This window comes from Eleutherodactylus coqui, chromosome 4 (assembly GCF_035609145.1).
Source record: "Eleutherodactylus coqui strain aEleCoq1 chromosome 4, aEleCoq1.hap1, whole genome shotgun sequence".
NCBI classification, from domain to species: domain Eukaryota; kingdom Metazoa; phylum Chordata; class Amphibia; order Anura; family Eleutherodactylidae; genus Eleutherodactylus; species Eleutherodactylus coqui.
In genome coordinates this window covers 260,647,753-260,674,853 of record NC_089840.1, presented here as the reverse complement: position 1 = coordinate 260,674,853, position 27,101 = coordinate 260,647,753, and positions in this window count along the sequence as shown.

Here is a 27,101-nt window from a genome sequence, read left to right as displayed (position 1 = left end):
CATCTTGTGTAATAATTGTGTAAAAGCTCCCTTTGACTTCACCTCGGTGCACACACTCTGGTACCACGTCCTGGTCTATTATAGCATCAGCTACCAATAACTAGGACAACTTCCAGTATTATGACCTAAAAGCCCTGCAGCAAGGCCCAGATCCCAACTGGTGGAATGAAAGAGTGAAGACCAGGGTTCTATCCTCTGGATTTGGTCTGAAGTCAAACCAGTGTGTGGCACAATGGATCCCCATCCACTGATCCTGACAGCTTGAGCATCAAAGTATGACCTCCTGGATCCCCGCTAATAAGCATAATGAAGGGGCCACTTTTCATTTCATAGTATGGATCAATAAGGTCTGGAGGTTGAACCCCACTGATCAACATTAAAGAGGGTGCAAGAAAGTGACTGAGGGCACAAAATTACAAACTAAGGCATATTCACTGGTCAGTAGCACCCAGTGGAAAGTGAATCTCAGCCAATGCTACAAAAATATAAAAAATATGGAACATTAGGGCATTGACCACAATGTATCGAAAAAAATTTCAGTTTTGCAGATGTGTGCCTGTTGAGAACACCCTTAGTTGTAGCAAATACGTTGAAACAGCAGAACTCAACAGAACTGTGAGTTGTGATAGTAAAAGTTACTTTGCTACTAGAGATGAGCGAGCACGCTCGTTTAAGGCTGATGCTCGATCGAGCATCGGTCTTGTCGGGTAACTGATTACTAGACCGAGCACCATGCAGGGGGGCGGCAGAGGGCAGCGGGGTGAACCAGGTGGGGGGAGATCTCTCTCACTCTTCCCCCCACCACTCCGCTACATGGTGCTCGGTTGAGTAATCAGTTACTCAACAAGACCGATGCTCAATCGAGCATCAGCCTTCAACGAACGTGCTCGCTCATCTCTATTTGCTACGGAACTATGTGGTGTTGGAGAGAGTCATTGGCAGCAGCTCACCTTGTCCAACATCACCCCTGCAACACATGGTTCTTCTGCAGTTATGCTGCGCCATGAGGAGAAAGTAAAAAATGACCTGGTAACGCTACTTGCAGCGGGAAATTTGGAGGTTGTACAACCTAATTCACCGGCAAGTAAAGTAAGGCAAACCTTTCCTGCGCCTATAGCTGTCCCGAGCAGAGTCACTAATGCTGATGGCACTACTTCATTCTGACTGGTGAGTATGCCTTTAGTGTGGCAAGCCACGCCGCAGGATCGGCAAGTGTTTCCCATTGCTTTCACTGCGATTTTCACGGCCTCAGTTTTTATTTTCTGCCCTGTCCAGACCTCATACACTTTTTTCAGAGCCTCAGAAACCCCCTTTAAGGACATATCCTCAGGATACCCTTTATTTCTAGGTTGCATAAGACTTCACAAGCCTTTTAATATGCAGAATGCATGCCGGCCCCCGTTGGTGTGCAGCCGCTGCTCCAACATTTTCTGTTCCTTTTGGCAAGCATTTTGTAATAATGATGGCTGCATTGCTGGAAATCACAGAGAATTTGCTGCGTCCTCTCTGTCCTTCTTGTGCGTTCTGTTATTTCTGACTCCTGATTTGTATAACATGTTGGCATCAGTAAGAATAGCCTTACGTTGTTCCAGGCTCCTTCACTAATGTATGCACATTCTGCTGTGTAATGAGTTCACAATGTCCCCGCATGTTCAGTGGGAAGCTCGGCGTGTGAACATTGCTGTGGAGACATCGATTGTTTTGTCTCGGATCCTGGTAATGGCTGCATCTTATGTATAATGCAGTGATGGAACCACTGTGCACCCTCAGTACCTTCCCAAGTCTCGCAAGTTCAAAAGCATTGAAGTATATTATATTTAGATACCTAATACTATTATGGGGCTCCATAACTACAATCAAATCACACGCCCAAACATCCACCCCATCCCAAAAGATTAAATGCAATACTCATCTATCCCAGTGGCTCCCTGTTCAGCGCTGTCCTTGTCCTTTAATCCTTTCCAATCCACTGTCTGACGTCGGAAGACATTCTGATTGAAGGCTTTACAGCTCCGATTTTGGAAGACGTCCGGCAGGGTATTCTTTCTGCATATTACAGGCCTCTCCAGCATGTCCCATACCGCAGTACTGGCTCTAGCCAGCAGATGGCGCCATTGTATAATGGCAGAAAGAGAAAGCCCCCTAGGAAACCCTGAATCCAAAATTGGATTGCAAAGGGTTAAGACAAATATCAATATACTCTCAAGCTCTGGTACACAACCAGTGTAACCGATAATGGGTACAGCAAGTTCGTAGGCTGTTTCACTTAGTAATAGTCTCTATCATGAACTGATATATAATCACAACACCTGAAGGGGTCAACTCCTGTTTAAGGAATTTGGGGTCTTAAAGTGCAATATTACTCATGAATATGCATCACTTAGGTTCTTGTCCGGATGCTTCCTTGGGTGATTACTTCAGTTCCCACAGCCGTTGTCACATTTAAGTTGGCTTTGGATGTTGGTCTCTGTATCTTTGTTGATGGTACATATTGTCGGAAGATGTAGTCCAGACCCACCCACAGTACACTTGGTGGCGGCACAGTTACTGTTTCTCCTGTGCAGTTCAGGGATGCTAAGCTGATCACCCAAGGCTTCCTGTCTTAGGCACACAAGTGCAGCTGCAGGTCAGCTCTGCTGCAGCTCCCACTAGTTGAGTTTCTCACTTTCCTCCACTCTGTAAGACTGCTGAATCACACCAGAGTCCGGGAACAGTCCCTGTCTTTTATAGGTAGTCGTTCAGCCAATCAGTGTGCAGCTCAGGTCCTGTCAGGCCATAAACATAAACAAAGTCATGTCACCTCCCTCTCTTGAAGGTCCTGGTAGGACCATAAAACAAGGCACAACTGTAATATGTATATGAGTTTTTAACCCCTTACATATATTGACTGGCACATGCACATATCGTTTAGCCCTATTGTGAGCAGATGCGGATGGGGCATCTCTGCATGCACTGCTTAAAATCTGACTTCCAGGAGGACATTATCTTCAATCTCAGGTGTCATAGAAGAGTCCCATCCATATCACTCAGCAAGAGGGGCCGGACTATGGAGATAACTGTGGTGGCAAAGTCAGTCAAGGCCCGCCCACTGGACTCTATTACTGTACAGTGCATGAAAGATTGAAAGTAAATTTTACAAGTCATGCTGGCATTAGGAACGCTAACTAAAAAAGATGTGTCATAAGCTCTACTTCTTGTTCTCTGGGTGCAAATGAAGTATTCTGCCCCAAACTGGAGATAGCATTTAATATTCCACAAAACATACTTGCCAGCATATATACAGGGCAGGTCTTAGAGGTCTTAACTGAAGCAACCTGTGTCAGGCAGCTGCTGCCAAGGCAAATAGGATCATAGTTTGCATCAAAGACGGTATAGATGCACATCAAAAGAACATAGGGGGATATTTATGATGGGTTTTATGACTAAATTCTGGCATTAAAATGTTGCTAAAATGTTGTTATTTTTACATTTGCCTCACCACTTTCCTAAAAAGGCACTGTGGCTTGTCTAAGGAGGCATGGCCACCCTGGACCAATGTCCATGGGCGGATTTGATTTGAGGAATCCGCACGGAATATCCACAGTCCAAGCTGTCCATACGAAATCATGGGTATCCGCACTTGTATCTACACATGTGGATTTGTTTTCCGGAAGACAAGGACAGGTTTGCAGGGTCCTCGGCCGCGGGCAGGGTCAGATTCCATTGCAGGCTCCCGCTTGCAGATTCTAACCCGCCCATGGACATGAGGCCTAATGTATAATTTACGTCAGGTTGGACCTGACATACATTTCTGAAAAGGAGCACGGGGGCAGCAAGATGCACCTAATATATGTAGAGGCGTATGCCTCTTCGTGTATTAGGTGCATCGGGGGAAAATCAGTTGTAGTAAATTTCCCCCATAGTCCTTCCACGTAACAAGTCACAGGTCAGACCACACATGGAATGTTGTGGACAGTTTTGGGCATCGGTACTCATGGGGGACATATCAGAGCTTGAGCGGGTACAAAGGTGGGTAACTAAAGTAATAAATGGAAAGAAGACTTCTACACCACTGGCCGTAATTGAAGCTTTATTCTTGGGATATACACATAAGCCTTTCATTGCTCCTAATTTTGCACATTTTCATCTATTGTAACATATTGGAAACGTTTGATCCTTTATTTCTCTAAACTATTTACATCGAGGTAAACAAGTCGTTATTTTTTACCAATTCGGATGTCAATTGCAAATTGATCAAAGGACAAAACTAATGGTTTAGTTGCAGCCTCATAAGAGAGCGCTAATTATAATTAGATAGCTGTGCTGGAAGGGGGACAGCTGGCACCTTCCACGATTTTGTATTTGTGAACAATATAGTTTAATAACTTCATTGCAATGTGAGAAACAAAGACTCATCGGAAGCGAATACAATGCAAATCCTCCGTTGGAAGTGATAACGTGACAATAGGCAAATGCTTGACTGCCTGCTGCTCCTGGCGGGGTAAGAAGGTTCTTCCAGGCTTGTTGATAACCCCTTCCCTCCCCATGACGTAAGGGTACGTCATGGAAGGCGAGTACTTCCCGCAAAATGACGTACCCTTACGTCATAGGGATAGCGCGAGATCATAGCAGATTTCATGCTATCCTGCAGCGGGAGCCGGCGTCCCGCTGCAACAGCGGGGGACATAGAAGATGTGACCACCCACTGTTAAGCCCTTCCCTGCCGCAATCTAAGTAGATCGCGGCAGGGAAAGGGTTCACAGAGGGAGCGCGCTCCCTCTGTAACTTCAGACGACTCTCGCGATATAATCGTGAGAGCCCGGCTGGTGGCTATGGCAACAGGACGCCAGATACCGGCGTCCTGTATTGCCATTGCCTAAGATCGCTGTAATAAGCGATAAGGCATGGCAAGAGAGAAGTCCTGCCATGCCTTATGACAGCGATCATCAGTTCTGCTGTGTAAGTCCCTCAGAGGGACACAGATGGTGTAAAAAGAAGAGAAAAATAAAGTACAAAAAAATAAAAATGTAAAAAAAAACCTTTCTTTATGCTTTTTTTCATATTAGCATAAAAAAAACACATATTTGGTATCGACGCATCCGTAACGACGCATACAATAAATTGAACACACTTTTTATTCTGCACGACAAAAAGCGTTTAAAAAGACACTAAAGAACAGAGGCAAAATGCTAATTTTTAATATTTAGCATTTTGCCTCCCAAAAAGCGCAATAAGGGCGCCCACCCACTGGCGTTTTTTTTACCTGCGTTTGCGTTTTGCGTTTTTCCTGCACAGGCATAGAGATAACATGTGTTCCTGTCCACTGGCGTTTTTTTTTCGGTCCGTTGCGATTTTTAACATAGGAACTGTCAGTTGCATATGTGTCCTTATTTTTCTCTTAATGCACCCATGAATGGCAATGAAAATTAACGGAAAAGCCGCGAAAACGCCGCAAAAAACGCTGCGAAAAACGCCGGAAAAAAACGCTGCGTTTTTCACGCACTGAAATCACAAACTCCAGTGGGTGGGCGCCCTAAAAGTGATAAAAAAAAGTATGTACCCCAAAATGGTACCCATAAAAACTACAGCTCGTCTCGCAAAAAATAAGCCCTCAGAGAGCTCCGTCCATTGAAAAATAAAAATGTTACAGGACCTTGAATGCAGCAATTTAGAAAAAAATAATAATTTCAAAAAAAAGTGTTTTTATTGTGGAAAAACCTAAAAAAAATCTAAGAATTTTGGTATTGTTGTAACCGTAGCGACCCGCAGAAAAAAATTTAGTGTGTCATTTAGGCCTTAGTCAGACGGGCGTTTTTTGCCGCGATTTGCGCATGCGCATGCGTCCGGCGATTTTATAAAACCATTGCTTTGCAATGGTATCGGACACATGAGCGCTTTTTATGCGCTCGTCCGATAAATTATAGAACAGAAATCGCAGATCGCACCTATCTGCGATTCCTGTTCTCTTCTGTATATGCGCTCAATGGGGCCGGCGGCAGCAGCGCCGACCCCATTGAGAACATATAGAAGACAAATCATTCTTCTCTGCCACAGCTGTAACAGCTGTGGCAGAGAAGAACGATGTTTGCCCATTGAATTCAATGGAGCCGGCAATACAGCCGACTCCATTGAAAGCAATGGGCTGGACAGCTCCGGCCCGTTTCTAATGAAACGCGGCTAGGAGCAGATTTTCGGGCACCGGTCACGCGATTTGCGGATGCGCATCCGTCATGCGATCCGCAAATCGCGCGAAAAAACGCCTGTCTGACTAAGGCCTTATGCTGCATAATTAATGCTTTAAAAAAAAAAATCTATGGCAGAATTGATGCGTTTTCTCTCCCTATGATCATAAAAAAATAATAAAAGTTTTACGATATAGTCTATGTACCCAAAAGTGGCACCGATAAAAACCCCAGTTCGCCACGCAAAAAACAAGCCCTTATACGGCCGCGTCGATGGAAAAATAAAAAAGTTATGGCTTTTGAAAAATGGAGATGAAAAAATACAAAAAAAATCGCTTGGTCCTCAACGCCAAAATACGCCATGTCCTTAAGGGGTTAAAGCAACCCTCCAGTCATGGACAAACCAACATGGCCACACCACTTTTCTGGCTACCTGATGGCCACTGTGTATTGGTAGTGCATCAGTAGTCTAAGACACTACACTCAGCTCTGATTGGCCAGCAATGATCACGTGAGCAGTGCTAACCAATCAGAATAGTATGTAGTGTCTCAGAGTCGTAGATTGTCGATGCTCTGCCAATGCATAGTGTGCATCAAGTAATCAGCAAAGCATTGCAGCAGTTTTGGTTTGTCCAGGATTGGAGGGTCGCTTTAATTCAGTATTTGGCCTTCTTCACACAGACATTTGTATTGCGTATTACACATGTAAAATGATGGTTGCACAAAAAACATGTTCTATTTTAGTGCGTATTGCATGATTTCTGAGCATTGCCAACCATACATTGTTTTCAATGGGTGCATTTATAAATGCAGAAGAAGCGATGCGAGAAATAAATTACAGCATGTCCTTTTTTTGGGCAATTCTGTTGAAAAATCCCTATTTTCTCACAAAAAAAAAAATCACACTCCTAAAAATGGAAGTGCGATATCAGTGTGAGCTTCTCTGACAGATATTCCATTCATCTGTGTAAATGCACCTTCATAGCTTGAAGGATCCGGGCGCTTTCAAACCCTCGTTTGTTGGCTGATCGTTGTTTTTGACCAGCATAATATCCAGCCATGCATGTTGCTCCACACTTGTTACATAAGGCTGTTCTAAGAGGACCTTAAGGCTGCTTTCACAAACAGAGGCTGGACAGACATCTGTCTGGGGTGATTTAGTGAGTCCTGCCCTGAGCAGGGGGTTGGACCCGATGACCCTGGAGGTCCCTTCCAACTCCACCATTCTAGGATTCTGTAATATGAAAATCAGGCGAAATTTGTGTCTTGGAAGATGCAGAAATCTCGCACAAATATGAACTCCTTTCTTTGAATGGGGTCATATGCCTGAGTGATCTTCTTTCCCACATTGCGATGTGGGAAAAAATCGTGGCATGCCCCATCTTTGGGCGTTTCTTTGGAACGTATCATCCATTGTTATTAATGGGACTGGTAAACACATCCTGAAAACAATGGGAAACACTTTGTCGATCCGCCGATACTGCTGAAAGTTGTGCCAGCAGATCGAAAATATACCGACGTGACATGGTAGCATCCGCGGGTACATTGCATGAGCGCGATATCGGGACAAGTTTCACAGCCCAATATTGCGATCAGTTGTGTGTAGGAAGCCTAAGGAGGTCTTCTATGACTAAACTATTGATGGCCTTAGGCTAGGTCTGATGCTCAGGATTCCCACTGATCAGCTGATTGAAGAGACCCCTAAGAGTAACTTAAGGAGGTTTTCCATGACTAAACTATTGATGACCTTAGGCTGGGTCAACAATACTTGGTCAGTGGGGTCTGATGCTCCGGATTCACAACTGATCAGCTGATTGAAGAGACCCCTACGAGTAACTTAAGGAGGTGTTCTATGACTAAACTATTGATAACCTTAGGCTGGGTCAACAATACTTGGTCAGTGGGGTCTGATGCTCAGGATTCCCACTGATCAGCTGATTGAAGAGGCCATTAAGAGTAACTTAAGGAGGCGTTCTATGACTAAACTATTGATAACCTTAGGCTGGGTCAACAATACTTGGTCAGTGGGGTCTGATGCTCAGGATTCCCACTGATCAGCTGATTGAAGAGGCCATTAAGAGTAACTTAAGGAGGCGTTCTATGACTAAACTATTGATGACCTTAGGCTGGGTCAACAATACTTGGTCAGTGGGGTCTGATGCTCCGGATTCCCACTGATCAGCTGATTGAAGAGACCATGGAGGTGGGTGAGCCCTGCAACCTCTTCTCAGGCCTGTAACATCACATTTATTGGTCACATGGACTGAGAACCACTCAGGTCCATTGAAGTGAATGGATTGAGCTGCTATACCAGGCACTGCCCTTATACATTGCATAGTGCCATGCCTGGTATGAACTGAAATGACAGTGTTGTCCAAATCAGCACCGCTCTCACTTTAATCAACTGATTGGCAAGGTTCCTGGGCAGAGGATGCCAGCCAATCAGCTAATGATAACCTATTCTGAGGATCGGTTATCAACAGTTTAGTGCTGCAAAACCCATTTAAGTCAGCCTCAGTAGAGTGCTGCAATCCCGTTAATTTGCTGATTGGTGGGAGATTGATGAACCTCAGACCTTGTAAAGGTAGGATATTACAGGTACAGCTCCATACTACTAGTAGCCAAAATGGCGCAAAAAGTGTTTATCAATCTAGTATATTCAGGATGAGAACACTTCCTTCCTCATCTCCCCACCCCTTGGGAGCATCAGACTGTCAATCACCGCCCTGAGGAGTGGAGCAAAGGTGCTCTGTTCATGTATACATCAGACTCATAAACCACGAGGACATCAATATTTAAAGGGGTTTTCCGGGCAAAAACTATTGTTGACCTATTCTCAAGATGTCAGTGCAGGAAACTGGAGTGGAAGTTACATAGTTGGCTTCACTCCCATTGAAATGAATGGGAGCTGAGGCGGCTATCACACTTCTAACATTTCTGCCTCCAACACCAAGTGTAATAGCAGTTCAGTTCCCATTGATTTCAATAGCAGCTATGGCACTTCTCCTCTATGGCACACCGACAGCGGGCCGGGGGATCAGTTCATCACGGGGTATCCCGAGTGGTCAGTCACCGTCAATTAACTGTTGATGACTAGAGATGAGCGAGCACCAAAATGCTCGAGTGCTCGTTACTTGAGTCGAACTTTCAGTGATGCTTGAGAGTTCGTTTCGAGTAACGAACCCCATTGAAGTCAATGGGCGACTCGAGCATTTTTGTATATGACTGGTGCTCCGCTAAGGTTTTCATTTGTGAAAATCTTAGCAAATCACCAAAGTCATGTAAAAAACACAGAAATGGATAGGGCAGGCGAGGAGCAACATGCAGGGCTGCATTTCGGGCTCCGAGGTCTCACTATTAAGCCACAATAGTGGCAAGAGTGAGACCCCCCCCCCCACTGTCAGCATAACGATCTTTCTCCTCTGCCACAGCTGTAACAGCTGTGGCAGAGAAGAACGATGTTAGCCCATTGAATTCAATGGAGCCGGCAATACAGCCGGCTCCATTGAAAGCAATGGACTGCCAGCGAGCGTGGGATGAATTTTCAGGAAGGGCTTAAAAACATAAGCCCTTACCTGAAAAAGAAAGATTTTAGTGTAAAAAAGAATAAAAATGCAGGCATTCTCTTCAATGGAGCCGCTGCTGCTGCCGGCGACTCCATTGAAGACAATGGTCCGCTGGCACACCTGAATTCTTTTTCAGGGAAGGGCTTTACATATAAGCCATTCCCTGGAAATGAATTAAAAGTGATTTAAAAAACAAAAAAAATAGATACTCACCTCCCTTCAGCTGCCGGGGCACAGCAGCGTGTTCTCCTGCTGTCCCCTGCACTGTGGTGCTGAACTGCTGTCATTCAGCTGAGAGCTGCGCTGAGCCAATCAGAGGCAGCTCTCACTCACCCATTCATGAATTCATGAATGGGTGTGAGTGAGATCTACCTCTGATTGGTCAGGCTGTGACCAATCAGAGGAAGCTCATTCAGCAGGCGGGGATTTTAAATTCTCCGGCTGCTGAATACTACTCACAGCTGTTCAGAGCAGTTCAGGAGAACTGCCAGCTGGCCGCAGCTGAACTCCGTCTGCCGGGACCAGGTGAGTATATATATTTGTATTGCCAGCTCCATTGAATTCAATGGGCTAACATCGTTCTGCCGGGACAAGGTGAGTATATATTTTTTTTAACTTTTTACACATTTTAGGAGGATTTTCAGGTAAGGGCTTATATTTTTAAGCCCTTCCCGAAAATTCATTCTGCGCTAGCCGGCAGCCCATTGCTTTCAATGGAGCCGGCTGTATTGCCGGCTCCATTGAATTCAATCGTCAGTGCTCGTTTAATCGAGACGAGCACCGCGTGGTGCTCGTCTCGAGTAACAAGCATCTCGAGCACCCTAATACTGGAACGAGCATCAAGCTCGGACGAGTATGCTCGCTCATCTCTATTGATGACCTATCCTGAGGATACGTCATCAATAGTTTTTGCCCTTTAAGTGCGGGATAATCCCTTTAAGGGCATTTGTGGAACTTACAGTGCTTTTGTGAACTTTATTGGCTTTCTTATTGTTCCCTCATAGAGCGGCCGAGTAAGTAGAGCTGTATATATAGATGACATATAATCCACAACTACCCATAGAAATAATACAGAAAGTAGCATCTCCGGTAACATCGGTCCTAAAAACGCTGCGAACTTAATTACGCCCTCAGTCTGTCTTCATATTGATTTGTTCCAGCAGTAATCCAATTCCGATCTTGCAAATAAAAGTAATACATGCACAGCTGAGAATCCGGTGTCAGATGGGATTAATGGGCTGCACAATGGTGAATATACGGGCGAGGCTAGCCTACAGATACTCCACTAACAAAGATAAACTAATACATTTTTTTGTGGTTGGTACGATTACAACAAAACTAAAGTTGTATATTTTTTTTAGATTTTTCCACTTTTGCACAATAAAACCCTTTTCATTTGGAGTATACTTTTTTTTTTTTTGCATTGGTGTGTTCAAAGTCCCAGAACTTTTTTATTTTTCCATGGGCGGAGCTCTGTGAGGGCTTTTATTTGCATTTGTTTGGGAGGCATTGATCCCCACTGTTGTAGCTGGAGACTGGCTGTCGTCACAGTTGGCTCCCAGTGCAGATGGCGGGGTCTCAGTTTCTCAGTCTGCATCATCCATTGGACGTAAGGGTGCGGGAATTGCTTTTCAGCCAGAACATAAGTTTACATCCTATGGTGTTAAGGGCTTAAATACGTATTGAGATGTGAAGCCACTTTGTACACCAATCAGTATCTGGCGGGAGACTGCGTAGAAGGGTCGAGGAGGCTGGTTGGGGTTCTCCTTCCAGGGAAGCGTGCTGGCCCGGGTGAGTGCCCAGGGACACCTCTAGGAGCGAGAGGCCTAGCTTCTGCAGCATCATGGTGCCCCGGTCCATATATGTGGGTGGAGGCACCAACAAGGCTTTGTGGCCGAGTTCTAGCCAAACTGGTTCAGGGCTAGGCTGGGGTGGCAGTGGTCTGCATGTGGCGGATAAACCTTCTCTTCTCCTCCATTGGTGATCAGCAATAACTTTTATTAACAATAACTTTCACTAAACAGGAACAGATGCCCAATATTGGGTCAAGGTGGAACAATTCACATTCTCTTTTCCCATTTCTGGGACAAGCTGAAGGCCCATTTAGACACAACGATTATTGCTTAAAAGATGTCTTTTGAGCGATAATCATTGTGCCCATTTACAGCGCAAGATGATCACTCAAACATTGAGCGATCACCTTGCGCTCCGAGCGGGGATGCAGAAGACAAGTGGGGCCTCTTGTCTTCTGCATCGAGCTGTTCCCCACTAGGAGCGCCCGGCTGTTATGCAGTTGAGCGCTCCGAGCGGGGGATGCGGAAGGCAAGCAGGGTGGCTCGCTTGTCTTCTGAATCCAGCTATTCTCTGCACGGAGCCCCCGGCTGTTATACAACCGAGCGGCGTATGAAGAACGCAGCTGGACAGCTCTGTTCTTCATTCCCCGCCTGTGTTCAGGGAGCTGGATACAGCTGAAACAATAGTATCAGCTGTATCCCGCTGTGAATCCCTGATAAGACTCATCGTTGTCTTTCAGCATGCTGAAAGATAACGATAAGCAACGGCATAACGAAAACCGCACAATGTCAGTGCAGTTAGGTACAACGATTATCGCTCAAAAGACGTCCCAATCTCATTTACAAGGTGTGTCAGCAGCAAAGACCTTATCCGTGTACTGGACTATCCATATTCTGACATCGGGAGCTTTGCTTGGTGGCTACAAGAGAGGAAAGGGGGCGAGGAAGCAGCGAGTCCTGAACACTCGGTGCAGAAAGCCCTCTGACCTCTAAGGCCTTCTGCATACAGGCAGATTTGTGTAAGTTTTTGCTTGTGCAACACGCAGAGAATAGAACCCACTGATTTAAATGGGATCCCTCAGATTATACGTTTTTGTGCACAAATTTCAAGCGCGTGAAAATATACGCAACATGTTCTGTTTTTGTGCACCAAAGGCCCCATAGAAGTTTATGGGGGTGTGCAAATGCGCACCTGATCCGCACGTAATCACGCTCTGAACTGCGCGATTTTGCAGGAAAATTGATAACACTGGGGACTAATTAGGCTGCACAGCTTGTTAAATCACAGTGCGGGTGTGAACGGCTCAGCAACGCAGAAAAGTACAGTAAGACGCGCTGATATATGTGCGGTAGCACAATTATGTCACGCTATTGCGAGTGTATAAACGCTTATACTTGTCTGCAGGAGCCCTAAAAGTACCTTTACATGGGGTGATTATTATCCGAATTATCACTGGAAACAAAGAACTCGGATGATAGTCGTCCCGTGTACACGTGGCCACCGACAGGGCACTGAGACAGAAATTGCTTACCTGCTAGGGCGAAAACACGATGCTGTGGGTGCAACTACGACCTCATCTTTTTTCAGCCATACAAATCATGGCCGACAAATCCCAGCAGTGAAAACGGAACCACTGATATAACAAATACCCAGCAGAACAGCATAAACAACACCCAACGTAACCCCCCCTCCTCCCCCGTGCAACTGCAACACATTGTGCAACTTTTTAAAAAGTTGCAATTCTTAAGTAAGTTTTAAAGTATCACTCCCCTCAAGCCCCGCCCCCTTCTTGGAAACCCTCTTTAAATCCTGAAACTGTCCTTTATTTATTTCCTCCCCCTAAAAAAAAAAAATTCCATTCCTCTATTGTTCCTCCTGGAAAGTCTGAATAAATTGACACTTAGGTGCTACCTTTCTGTTTTATAATCGAGTCTGGCTTGTATATGGTCATGCTTCATTGACAGTGTATTGCAAATAACCGTTTTTCAATTTATTGATACATTTCCAGGAGGAACAAGAGAGGAATAACACAATGAAAATTTCTAAAAGATGCTGCGAATTGTTATTTTAAGGAGAATGTAAGTATTTACTAAAACAGACATGGTAGGGGTGCCGTCACGTCTTCTGTAGAGACCGTTTGTCCTACTGCAGCCTAAAGCCCACGGCGGAGCGTCTGCGCTGATTATTTTCATGTTAATGGATTATCTTCCTGTGAGATCCCTGCCTCCAAACAGGAAAGTCGCGTCTGGCAAAGCATGTCATGCAGGCAAGTTTCATAGTAGGGATAAATTGACATCTGCTGCCATTAAATAAATGTACGGCGCTCAGAAACGCAGAGAAGACGCCATTGACCAAGTGTTCCTAATGCCTTCCTGCTGCAGGCCGACTGTCCGGATTTACTGCCCACCATAGTGCCCAAATAATACAGCAGACAGTGCTGCCATAATACATCCAAGGACCAGTAGCGCCCTCTTCAGTAGTGACATGTTATGTGCCTGAAGACTGGCTCTGTCTCTCCCTCACGTATCATGCAGATTTTTTCTTGCACACTCTTAACCCTTTGAAGGGGTTTTCCTGTAGTGCCCACTATGCTAAAATAGGAAAACCGTAATAAGGGAGATGGAACAATACCTCTGCAGCGCCAGCTATGGCAGCATTCCTGCAAGTCAATGTTAGTCTCTTTATACAAGCCTTGTAACAATGACTGGGAACTGAAAGCCAAGCCAGAATCCATACACAGACAGCTGTTTCGGGGTGTTTGCCCCTCATCAGAGTGTGGTAGGTTTCTGGTTTGGCTAGGGGGAAGCCTGTGATGTGGGTCAGGAACGCTTTCTATTCTCCTTAGGGAGAGCACCTAGATGGTGAGTGACTGAGGAGACTTATAAGGCCATTCATGCTCCTCTGGGTAATATGCAAATAAGGGAGCTGGAACAATACCTCTGCAGCGCCACCTATTAGAAATAAGAAAAGGAGCTGTATTTACCTGTTCCCTGCTACTGTAATCCAGCGCTGCAGCCCCACTGTGGACCCGGTGTTTTTTCTTCAGCTGCCGATGTCATCAGAAAACAGGTGACCGCTGCAGCCAATCAGAGGCTGCAGCACCACCGTTCTGATCTCCTGGCGTCATGGCGCTCATTATGTAAGCGCTGACGCCAGGAGAACAAGCGGTGTCACCTGACTTCCAGTGACATCAGCATCAGCAGCAAATAGTGCTGGATTGCAGCAGCAGAGAACAAATTAGTAATGCTCATGGTCTTATTTTAGCACAGTGGGCACTAAAAGGGGCATATTGTCCTGTAACTGGGCAACCCCTTTAATGACTAGCAATTTTTTCTAATTTTTTTTTTTTTTTTTTTTTAATCCCCGCTTATTTTTATGTCAACTTAGCCGAATGAGGGCTTGTTTGTGCAGAACGAATTGTATTTTTTAATAAAACTATTTAATGCATCCATTGAAAAACTTTTACAAAGTTTTAAGTGAGGTGAAATTGGAAAAACCCACATTTGCCCCTTTGTCTTTTGGTTTTCTATGGCCTTCATAGTACAGCAACAATGACACGCTATCTTTATTTTGCAGGTCAGTACAAGATTTAACAAATTTATATAGTTTTTAATGTTTTTTTTTAACTTTTATTAAAAAAAATAGTAATTTGATGCCTTATTCTGGGGGCCCATAACTGTGTGAGGCCTTGCTTCTTGTGGGGCAACCTGTCATTTTTATTGTAACATTTAAAAAAAAAAACATACAAAGTATTTTTTTCTCACCATTTACTATGTGAAATAAATAATGCGCTATTTAATTATTCAGACTTTTGGGAAGCGGCAATACCAATTATGTTATTTTTATAAAAAAATGAGAAAAGTTTTTTTTTTTTAACATTTAATATTTTTAGAAATTTTATTTAACTTATTTTTACATTTATTTTAATCCCCGGAGGAGACATGAACTTGCCATCACTTGATTGCTTGTACAATAGGCTGCACTATTTCAGTACTACAGTGTATTGATTTTTTAATCTGGTAAAGGGGTTGTCCGACTTGTATTTTTTCAGTAAAACCCTATTCCCATGCTATAACATAACTTACTGGTGTATATTCCCCTCTCCCCACTGTGTCCTGTTGTCTTGCTTGGTCCCCGCTCCAATGACAGAGTTCAGCAATTAAGCGTTCAGCCCTATCATTGGCTGCAGCACCTGTGACATCCCATAAACAGTCTGAAGGAGCCTGTAAATGTGACATCAGAGGGGAGACTTGGAGCGGCAGCGTGGGACGCAGCTGGAAGCAGGGAGAGGTGAATATATGCTGCGTAATCATGTTATAAAATGGGGAACAGTGTTTTACTGAAAAAACCCAATTCATACAACCCCTTTAAGCCTTGCCACAGGCATGGCTTAATAGACTGCAATACATGGCAGCTCTGTAAGCCTTCACTAGGCTCTGAGCTGGCATGTGAAACAATCAGCAAATATTATTGAATGAAGGGGGCAATGTGGTACCAGATGGAGCCTCATTCTCTGACTAGCTGCTTAGTTTTTTCTTTCAACATTGATCATAGTATCCAAGCTATAAAAAATCCATGATCGGAGCTAGCTCTAATCACAACCATTGTGGGCGGGTGTCAGATGCCTCCTCTCCCGAGCCTGCTCCATACACCACCCATGACCACTCACCGTACATTTACAGCGGGTGGTTGTTAACAGGCTAAGCTAGGACTACATGACATTGTTTGCTGCTACACATGTTCCACACCGAAAAATTGCAATATTGCACAACCTGCTTTGCAAGTAATATAAGTGAATGTGGTCACGTAGCGACTACTTCATTAACATATTGTTTAATGAATACTCCTGGAAAAACTGATATACCTTGTTATGACTCGCACAGGGCCTTGTTACGGTTAGATTTACATGAGATTTTCCTCACATTATCTGGGGTTTTCTACCATTTTGATATGGCTGCAAATGTGACAAATCCCCTTATTAGGAAGGATTACTGTGTATGGATTTATACACCTCCTATTGAACTCTATGAGAGCTGTATAAGGGCTCTGTCACACGGGCGCATCGGCACCCGTACACCGGCGCCGATGCGCCCGTGTGACTGACAGTTAGAAGACGGCCTTACCTGAAGACGGCTGTCTCTCTCCAGCGCTGATGAAAGAACACATGACCGGCAATGAAGCCGGTCACATGTTCTTTCCTCCGGCGCTTCAGAGAGACGGCCGTCTTCAGGTACGTCTGTCTCCTTCCTGCAGTAATACGGGCGCCAATGCGCCCGTGTGACTGAGGCCTAAATCTGTATGCAATGAACTCTCCTAGCGATGGCGGAAAACTATTGAGATCTGTATTAAGGCTTACATTCACTCTGGCAAAGTTTCACTGTAGCCCTACAGCTAAACACCCTAGCCAAGGCAGAGTGGCTTGTTGCTGCCCCTGTGACATCAGCACTAGGGGCACATGCCCCGCCAACATGCACCCAGGATTTAGCCTATGATAGGGAACATGTAAAAATATCTGCTGCAGCTACTGGGTGAATAGCTAATTGGCTACCTAATACTATTCCAATAAGATATCCTAAAAGAATATAAAACTATTAAACAAATATGTAAAAAATAAAGGCGGGGCAATATACAGAAGGAGGTCCGCATCTCTGGTCCTTGGAGAATTATCATTCTACAAAAACTTCTATATCTTAATGTTTTAGGCTGCGGCCGCGCACTTTTTGTGTGTGGCCATGTGCGCCAAAAAATTGCATCTATTAGAATCATTGGTTTCCTATCCAGTCTTCACATGCCCATTTTTTACAGGCGCGAAATACTCGCACCTGCAAAAGATAGGACATGCGTGCCTTGAATGCACAGTGGTAAGGTCCATGCCGCGCGTAAAGACAGGGGTGACAGAGGATGAGGGGACTCCTGGAGGATTCTGTTAATCCCTGCGGGGAGTCCCCTCATCACTGAACACTGTGACAGCACTGTCACAGTGTTCAGTGATGACAGGACTGCAGCAGGGACTAAAAAGAATCCCCTGCCACAGTTGTCACAGAGGACCGCGATACTATCCCATTGCTTTCAGTGGGGCTGGCACTGCTGCTGCCCCATTGAAGGCAATGGGATGAAGGCAACTCCTGCAGCGATGATTTTCAGGGAAGGGCTTGAAATATAAGCCTTACCCTGAAAATCATCCCTAGCTGTTAAAAAAATTACAAAATTTAGCTCACCTAGAAGCGCTGTCTGGCTCTTTTCCACATCCCTGTCAGTCCCTGTCAGCGCTCAGTTGTCATTCAATGGCTGAGTTCTGCCTCTGATTGGTCACAGCGCTCAGCTAATCAGAGGCAGCACTTTCTGGTGGTAGGTATTTTTCAATCCCCAGCCATCAGAATACAGATGAAGACTGATGGGGACAGGGAAAAGAACCAGACAGCGCTTCTAGGTGAGCTAATTTTTTTTTCTACAGCTAGGGATGATTTTCAGGGAAGGGCTTATATTTCAAGCCCTTCCCTGAAAATCATCGCTGCAGGGGTTGCCTTCATCCCATTGCCTTCAATGGGGCGGCAGTAGCTCTGGCCCTTTTGAAAGCAATGAGATAGCATTGCGGTCCTCTGTGACAGCTGTAGCAGAGGAATGCATCTTCTCCCTATGTTTTCAATGGGGACAGCTTCCAGGGGTTTCACATCCAAGGAATCCCCCTGCTGCAGCTCTCACAGCCGCAGCAGGGAATAGGGATCCGCTCCCATTGCTTTCAATGGGGTGGCAGTAGTGCTGGCCCCATTGAAAGCAATAGGATAGCATTGCAGTCCTCTGCCACAGCTGTGACAGGGGATTCTTTCTTCCGGCTGCACTCCGCTCACCACTGAACACTGTGACAGTGCTGTCACAGTGTTCAGTGATGAGGGGACCTTCGTTGAGCAACTGCGCTTCTAAAACCACAGCTGCTCCACACACATATAAAAAACAGCACAGAGCTTCGATCACATGCATTTTGCACATCTGTGGAGCGCATTTTTTTGCGCAAAAAAGGACGCTCGTCTGACCGAGCCCTTAGGAAAAATCATCAATAGCATTTTTCTAGAGCGCAGGAGATTTTTTTTTTGCACAGCGGGCTCTATTGCTAGTATAAAAATAATTGCCAATTTGATACTTTTTCTTTTTCTTCTCTTTTGCATATACATTTATTACTAGTTTATCAGGGTCTGCCCTAAAACCAGTGTTATACTTCTATTTGCAGCAGATGCAGACACTATCTACCCGGCTGCTGAACAAAATCGACACATACGAAAAAAATGGGAGCGTGCTGTATGTTGTTGACTTTGGGAAAGATAAGGAATAGGTTTCCATTAATAAAAATCTGGATGTGGGGAATGATTAATGTGCTTAATGAGGTACCGTTAGTTCATACTGCTAGGATTTACGCACCATTACATTAATTTTTTTTCTATAGTGCAGCAGACTCGGCCAGCGCTCGGCCCTTCTGCTTAGTAACAGTGCAATCTCAACAGTCTGCTCATGTAGAAGCGGTGGAGCTAGGAGATAGCTAAGGCATCTAAGTACTGTAAAGAAGACCCCAGTAGCTACAGTTGGACTTAGGGTGGTTTTACAAACAGCATATTTTTAAAGTAACTGTTGCGGGGGATGTGTAGAGACGCAGGATTCAGGATACGATGCAGCAGATGGAGCAACCAAAGGGCACAGGATTTATCTAAAAACACACAAATAAAACTGATAAACACTAAAACTCTTCCTTCGATTCACAACGTGTGATTAACTGTTACACAGTCACACTTTCTAAGCACTCTAGTTCTAGCAATACCGTCTCTTAGGACTGAATGCAGCTTAAAGAACACACTTGCAATGTCTCTTTTTATCTAAAGCTTGTCAGGGCGTGCTGCTGGGATCTGTTGTACTTCCAGGTTCCAGGAGCACACCTTCACAGGTTGGGGTTAATTGAGCTGGCTGGCTGTGGTATTCTCCAGCAGCCAATCTCCTTTAGTCTGCAGCACATATAAACCCTGGTCCTGTCAGTGTTTGACTGGTGTTCAGTCCTGTTACTTCTGCTTGCTGTGTGACTTGTGTCCTGTACAGCTTGCTATGTGACTTGTGTCCTGTTGTCTGTCTTGTACAACTTGCTGTGCGACTTGTGTTCTGTTGTCTGTGCTGTTGCAGCTTACGGTGTGAACTGTGTCCGGTGCCTCTGGACTCCTGGTTAGTGTAGGGATTAGCGGTATAGCCAGGAGCTGTGACGTGGCCCGCTAGCTTCCATGTTTTGATCAAAATACCTGGTATTTATATTAAGCTTTACTATCTGCTATTAGTAATTGCATTTTGGCTGCTGTGTTCTGTGTTTTCTGGCTCTGTGTATCTTCTTGTTCTGTCTACTAGGCCCTGTCATGTGTCATGCTCATGTATCCTGTTCTGGTGGCGTGGTTCCTAGGAGTAGCTAGGGCCCAGATCCGAAGACCTCTGGGCCGCCCTTTATTGGGGCGATGTCTCCATTTAGGTAGGGCCATATCATCCTCCCTGTAGTTAAGGGCTAGTTGTATGATTTGGTCATGATCATGTGGGCCCCGTGCTTAGTTGCCCACACAATCATAACATAATGCCCCCCCCCCCCCCAGTTACAAATCAATATTCACCTAGCTGGCGCTGTTCAGGTCCCAGCCGCTGCTCTCTCGACCTCCCGACACTTGTCATCGTTGTCAGAGGAGCTTTTGCTAGTGATGGGGTTTAAAGACCCTGCCTCCAGCAAGAAATTGCTCTGATTGGCTGTGCCTTTTAAGTGTCAGCAAGCTCAGCCAATCACAGCCAGTGCTGGATTCATTCATTGAATGGCCGTGATTGGTGCATCGAGCGCCAGCTCTGATTGGCGGAGCCGGCGATCCTGAACCAATCAGAGCAATCCCCATCACTAGCAATAGATGCTTTGTCGGCTTGACAATTGGCCAGCAGGCTGCCCGGAGTTCCGGAGAACAGCGGCGCAGATCATGACGGCGACAGCTAGGCGAGTATTACTATTTTTTCTGGTAGTGCAGCTAGTACTTGTGCTGACAGTGTTATACACAAGTGTTCAGGACTAGTGTTGAACGAACTGAACTAGTAGATCCCTATTTTGGGTAGAGTTTTGCTAAAAGCTCAGTTGAGGTTTGTACCAAACTGAACTTTTAGCCCAAGTTCAACCTGAAGGAGGATTCTACTCTCTTTACCTATGGCTGCTTCTCTCACCCGCTGTGCGGTTAATTGCAACGCAACTCTATTGACTTATATAGAGCTGTGCTGCAATTTGCTGTGTAGTAGGTGGGTGGGAGCACTGCTGTATAGGAAAAAACAAAGGGACCTCAGTGCTTTCATTTCTTTGATTGGCAATCAAATCTCCTCGGAACACAAAGTGTTTTCATATCTTAGTAAAAACTCTCTACCCAATAATAAAATATCTCTGCTGAAGTTATAATGTGAAAGATTAGCACTGTGTATTCCAGAGCACTATTCTAATAAAAGTGCAAGATGCTGAAACCATAGTCCTGGCCATAAAAGTCATGGATACCTGTTTTTGGTCACCAGGTGACATTGCCTCTATATAAGAATATATTTTCATGTTCTCTCTTGCCTCCTCCTTGTTGCAATCAGCAGGAATGCTTCTGCTGTTTTTTTTATCCCCTGCATTCTAGTTTTTTATTAGGACAGTAGCTATGCACTTGTCCCAAAGCGGGTTCACTAGAGAGGGTCAGCTGACTATACTATTGCAGTTCAGACTCATTTGAAGAGGATTCCTGATTGGTTAGACTCTCTTTAGATATTCTTGACTTCTGCAGTGTATTGCTGGTTATAGCTTTAGCCATGTGCACTTAAAGCCAGTATTCCTTGTACGCTTCTTGTTCCTAGTTTCTTCTCACTCTACTTTTATTCCTCTGTCTTTTAGTCCAGTCCTTGTTCCTTAGCCTTTTAGTTTTCAATTACCTTGTCCTTATTTTTTCTGTCTTTGTCTTAGCCTATTTCAGCTTTGCTAAATTTGCTTCTTGTCACTGGGCCTTAGTGCCCACTCATTATCGGTCTGGGGCAGTGTATTCCAGATAAGGTTTCCATTAAGGATATCCTTAGGATTAATCAGGAGCAGTGGTGCCTGACATTATGGTCAATATCAGACTTAGGCGAAGTTAGTCAGGGTTAGTTATTTTCAGTCTGTTATTATGTGTTAACCATCATTCATCTGTTCCATTATTTGACTACCATCGCCATCATCCTTTTGTGTCATCATGTGCTTACCATCCCGTTTCTGTTCCTGTCTTCCATTGAGATCCTATTCTTGAATTTTTGTTACCTACTAGTGTTGATACGTGTTTCATATTATTCCTTATTTGATTGTTTGGTTGTTACATATGTCGCAAGTGGTGAGATGCAACACAGGTTGCAAAATATGATACAGACTATGGAGTTACAAAAATAGTAAACTTTTATTTTAACTAGTCAACTGAAAAGGAACAAAGTTATGCAATATGTGGAAGCAGTTCTGAAAACAGTCAAACTTTCACAGTACCATTACAGAATCCGGACTATGACTAACTAAAGCCTATCCTATACCTGCTCTTATATGCATACCAGGCAATAACAATATTTCGCACTTTGTGCTGGTTAATTGCAGTGTTAACAACAGTCAATAGAGATAAGATAATTTGAAAATTAGCACTGTCTATTAGAGCAGAAACATGCACAAAAATACTCCCTTATAGGTAGAACATTTCATAGGTGGGCTGCACCTTCCTAAGAAAAAAATCGTCTCCATTCTATCCGTGCTACCAAACTCCAGGTACCTCACTTTAGACTTTTCCACACTAGGGCTGCTCCATTCCATCTCTTTTTTTCTTTTTTCTATATCCCTTACAAATAATGGAAGTCTTGGGAGTACTTGGAGACACCGGTAGGATGTATTAACATGGGTGAGAGTGAGTCATGCCTGACGTTCTTGGGTGCAACTCGCATCACGCAATAAAACAGACACCCCGTTTGTGTGATGTTCGGTAGACCGCACATCTGCATGGTCTATTCTCGTATGAGACTTGCACGAAAGTATGACATACTGTGATTTTTCCATCTCGCAGTACGAAGTGAGAGAAAAGTCACCCATATAAGTACAACCATTGCAAATTATGAGTTGCATTTTCGTGCAGGTTTACACAAAAGTCGCCCGAGTTTCTTGCTCATTTGAACGTGCCCTTAGTACTCGGGAAAGGTGACTGCTGTAGGTGAGGTCCAGTTCTGTCAACTTGTGTCCAACCGGCATTGTAACACTCAATTTCTACTTCTTCCATATCAGTCTGGAGTATTGATCTTCACATAGACAGAGTCCTGTATCCTCCGTAGAGCTGAATTCTTACTTTAATGATATAGAAACTGTTTCAGGACATTTTGTCTAATTTTTCTGGTCCAATCCATAGATTTAATCCATCGCTTTCCTCGTCTACTCGGACATTTCATAAAATTTCTTTTGTCCAATCCACATTTTGTCCAATTGCTTTCCTCGTACAGTAAGACATTTGACATTTCACCACTGATACAACGGAACAACGGTTTTCAGGTTGGCTTGAAGTCAGCGATGAATGAATAGTGCACGAAAAGTGCACAATGGGCGCCCAATGGGCACGCGTTTAGACACAGCAGTTATCGCTCAAAAGATGGCTTTTTGAGTGAATTTTGAGCGATAATGGTTGTGTCTCAATGGGCCTTATGATTTCTATTCAATTTAAAGGAGGAGTCATTAGGGAGAAAAACCCTTAGAACTCTGGTGATCCATTCATGTGTCAGTTTAGTAGTGCCCCCTAACAAAGGTGTCTACGAGAAATTTTGCACAAATAACTTGAAATATGATTGAAATAAATGCTTTAACCCTTTCCAATCCACTGTCTGACGTCTGAAGACATTCTGATTGAAGGCTGTACAGCTCCGATGTCGGAAGACGTTCGGCAGGATATTCTTACTGTATATTACTGGCCACTTATTTGTTGGGGGCCTCTCCAGCATGTCCCATTCCACAGTCCTGGCTCTAGCCAGCAGATGGCGCCATCGTATAATGGCAGAAAGAGAGAACCCCCTAGGAAACCCTGAATCTAAAATTGAATTACAAAGGGTTAATATGGTTCTTGACAGAATTCCAGAAATCAGTATTTGTGGATCAATTAGGAAGATCCATCAGAGTCTAAAAGACAATTAAGATAACCAAAATAAATCTAATTGTAGTCTGCAAATAAGATTCCCAGTGCTTTGTTGCACTGTGTGTATGTACCATGTCATGCTAGTCAACATTCATTATTCATCAGCCACGGCATGAACTCCTCTCCCCGCTGCTTTGATGACCTTCTGTTTAAGCAATCAATGTAATTTATCCATGTTTCCGCTTAACAATGTCTGCTGTTTAGGGACAGAAGCACCAACAATCTCTGCTTTTTAAACACTGATATCATGTATCAAGAGACAATCCATTAGAGACGCTGCAATTATAATTTATTCATAAATACAAAGTGAAGCATGGACGCTGCAAATCCTTTCAACTTTCCAACCAGCAGGGCTGAAATATGCACTTTATTTCCATTTGGATCCTTTGTCAAATGGAATTGAAACAAACACTTTATAACAGAAGTTCAAATGAGGCAAATCTACAATGCAGAAAGCCTTATGAAGGAGTTCAGTGAAATGTGGAAATATATTGGCTGAAAGAGTTTTTAATGTCAGTGTGTTATGCAAATGGTAAGAGGGAACGATGCCTCTACAGTGCCACCTATTGGAGGGCAGCATTCCTGCAAGTCAGTGTAAGACCTTTTAAGAATGACTGGGAACATAAGCCAAAGTCAAGAGTCTTCTCCAGAAGGAAAAGATAATCATGTACAGACAGCAGTTTCGGGTGTTTGCCCCTCATCAGTATGCAGTAGGTTTTTGGTTTGGCTGGGTGAGAGGCCTATAGATTAGGGTCAGAAAGGGTATCGCTTCTCCTTAGGGAGAGCACCTAGAAGGTTGAGGGTACTTTTAGACCATGCATGCTCCTCCTGGAAATATGCAAATGGGAAGATGGAACAATGCCTCTACAGCACCAGCTATTGGAAGGCAGCATTCCTGGAAGTTAATGTTGGACCTTTTAACAGGCTTTGTAACAAACAGTCTGTGAACATGGTTATCCTAGTGGCTTTGGCTTATATTCCCAATCATTGTTAAAAGGACTAGCTGTCAGAGGGCATGTCATGCTGCAGTAGTGCTAACCCTCTAATGGCACCCCCTCACCTGCCAACTTTGCAGACTTGTTGGGGTATGCCAGTTCAAGACAAGCCTCCCTGGTTCTCTTCCCTCTACCCCTTCTTCTAACTGGTTAAAAGGTCTGAAATTAACTTGCAAGAATGATGCCTTCCAATAGGTGGTGCTGTAGAGGCATTGTTCCCTCTTCCCATTTGCCTGCTTTCTATAAAGTACACTGAATGGCTGCTTAAGTGACCCTCATCTAGGAGAGCAATGGACCACATTGGGATTGACAACTGCAGCAATTCATCGTGGCATCCATTCACAGTTATCAGAGGACCCGGAGTGTGCCAAGAGAACATCCTCCCCCCCCTCATTACTCCACCTCCACCAGTCTGACAGGAAGGGTTCATCTATTCATGCTGCTTTCTCCAAATTCTGCCCCTCCCATCAATATGGTGCAACAGAAATCTGGATTCCTCAGAGTAAATGATGGTTTTTCATTACTCACTGATCACATTTTTGCCCTCTTTTGCCCACTGGAGTCTCGCCTTCTGATTCCTCATAGACAGCAATGGCACTGGGACTGGTTGTCTGTGGTTATAGCCCATTCAGAAATGATGAGTTGTTCACACTAGTTAGAACCCCAGTGTTGTATTCTCTTGCAATTTGCTTGAATGTGCTTTGCCTGTTCATTAGAATGATTCTTAACATCCTACTCTGACCCCTTCCTTCAATTAATTGTTTGCATCTACGGGATCCCCTTTGGATGTTTTTTGGCAATCACATCATTCTCGGTATACTCTCCACACCGCTGCATGAGAGCCGGACCCCGGCTAGTCTAGCACCAATGACCAGGCCTTGTTGGAAGTCACCCAGATCTCTTGGATTTTCCCATTCTTATGTCGATTCACACTGAAACTGATCCACAGAAAACTTAATTTTATGCTGCCCTCCCTGGTCTAATTTCCATACAGGGAAGCTCCAATCATGGAAGAGCCAGGGTCTCTAATAAAGTTTCCATTCACTGTATATATTCCACTGCTACCAATCCTACTATGTCTTATGGTTATGCCAGCCGCTGCACTTACTGTACTTGAACCACTAACCCCCATGTCATTGTCTCATTACCTCTAACCTCTACATAGTGAGACATGGCAGCAAGTTGGTTCTCATAGTATGACTGGGTATCTCCGCAAATGTACATCTGTTCATTGGTTTGTTGTGTGCTATTCTAGATATAGCCCAGACGGTTTCCTGGCTCTGCCCTTGGATTGCTGCTTGACCTGACTGGTATCTGCCTCATCATATTACATGAACTCTGCTGACCCTGACACTGGATTTGTATGACGATGCATCTGGTTATGGGTTTTGATACCTTACTTTGGAAATGCCATTAGTAGAATAACTAAATAGGATGCAGAAGACGTGGTCACAACATGACCTGGAGCCTTAGAGGCACCATAAGGCTTCTCTTTCCCATATAAGGAGATCAGCGATGCAAAAAATATATATAATTTCCACAATAAAAGTGGTTTTATTGTGCAAAAGTGAAAAAAAAAACTAAAAAAATATATAATTTTTTAATTGTCGTAATACATTTCCACTTGTCTTTCAAAAGGGAGTTTCATCAGGGAACTGATACTAAACATTAGGATGGCAAAAATTTGTTTAGAGATGCCCTTAACCCTTTCCAATCCAATTATTTTTTCTCATCCATTCTCCCCAGCTCCTAATAAATTGGAGCTGGTGAGAATGGATGAGAAAAAAATACATTTCCCTGCACCCTCCTGAACTGACAGAGTTCAGGAGGCTGCAGGTGCTCACTGCACCATGGGGGGCCTGCTTACCTGTCCGGCGTCTTCCACATTCTCCCTCTGCCTCCTGGCTCGGCGATCATGTGACCGCTGGGGTCAGGTGGCACCCAGCTGTCACATGATCGCCGAGCCGGGAGACAGAAGGGAAAATGCGGAAGACGCCGGACAGGTAAGCAGGCCCCCCCACGGTGCAGGTTCCCGGCTTGGCGTTCATGTGACTGCTGGGGGTCAGGTGACACCAGCGGTCACATGATCGCCGGCCGGAATCTCCGTGCATTACATAGCGCTAATTGAGCGCTATGTAATGTGTAAAGGAGAAGGCAGAAAGGGTTAAAAACCCTTTCTGCCTTCTCCTCAGGGGTCCTCGATGAGGACCAGTGCAGAAGTGTATCTGCACCCAATGTGTCTGATGATCGGGTGCAGATGCACTCCTGCACTGCAGTGTCGGGCCTGCCCCGACATCGGAGCTGTGGAGGAAAATTATGATGTCAGGGCAGGACTGACATTGGATTGGAAAGGGTTAATACTATTGATGTCCTCAAAAATAAGAGTAT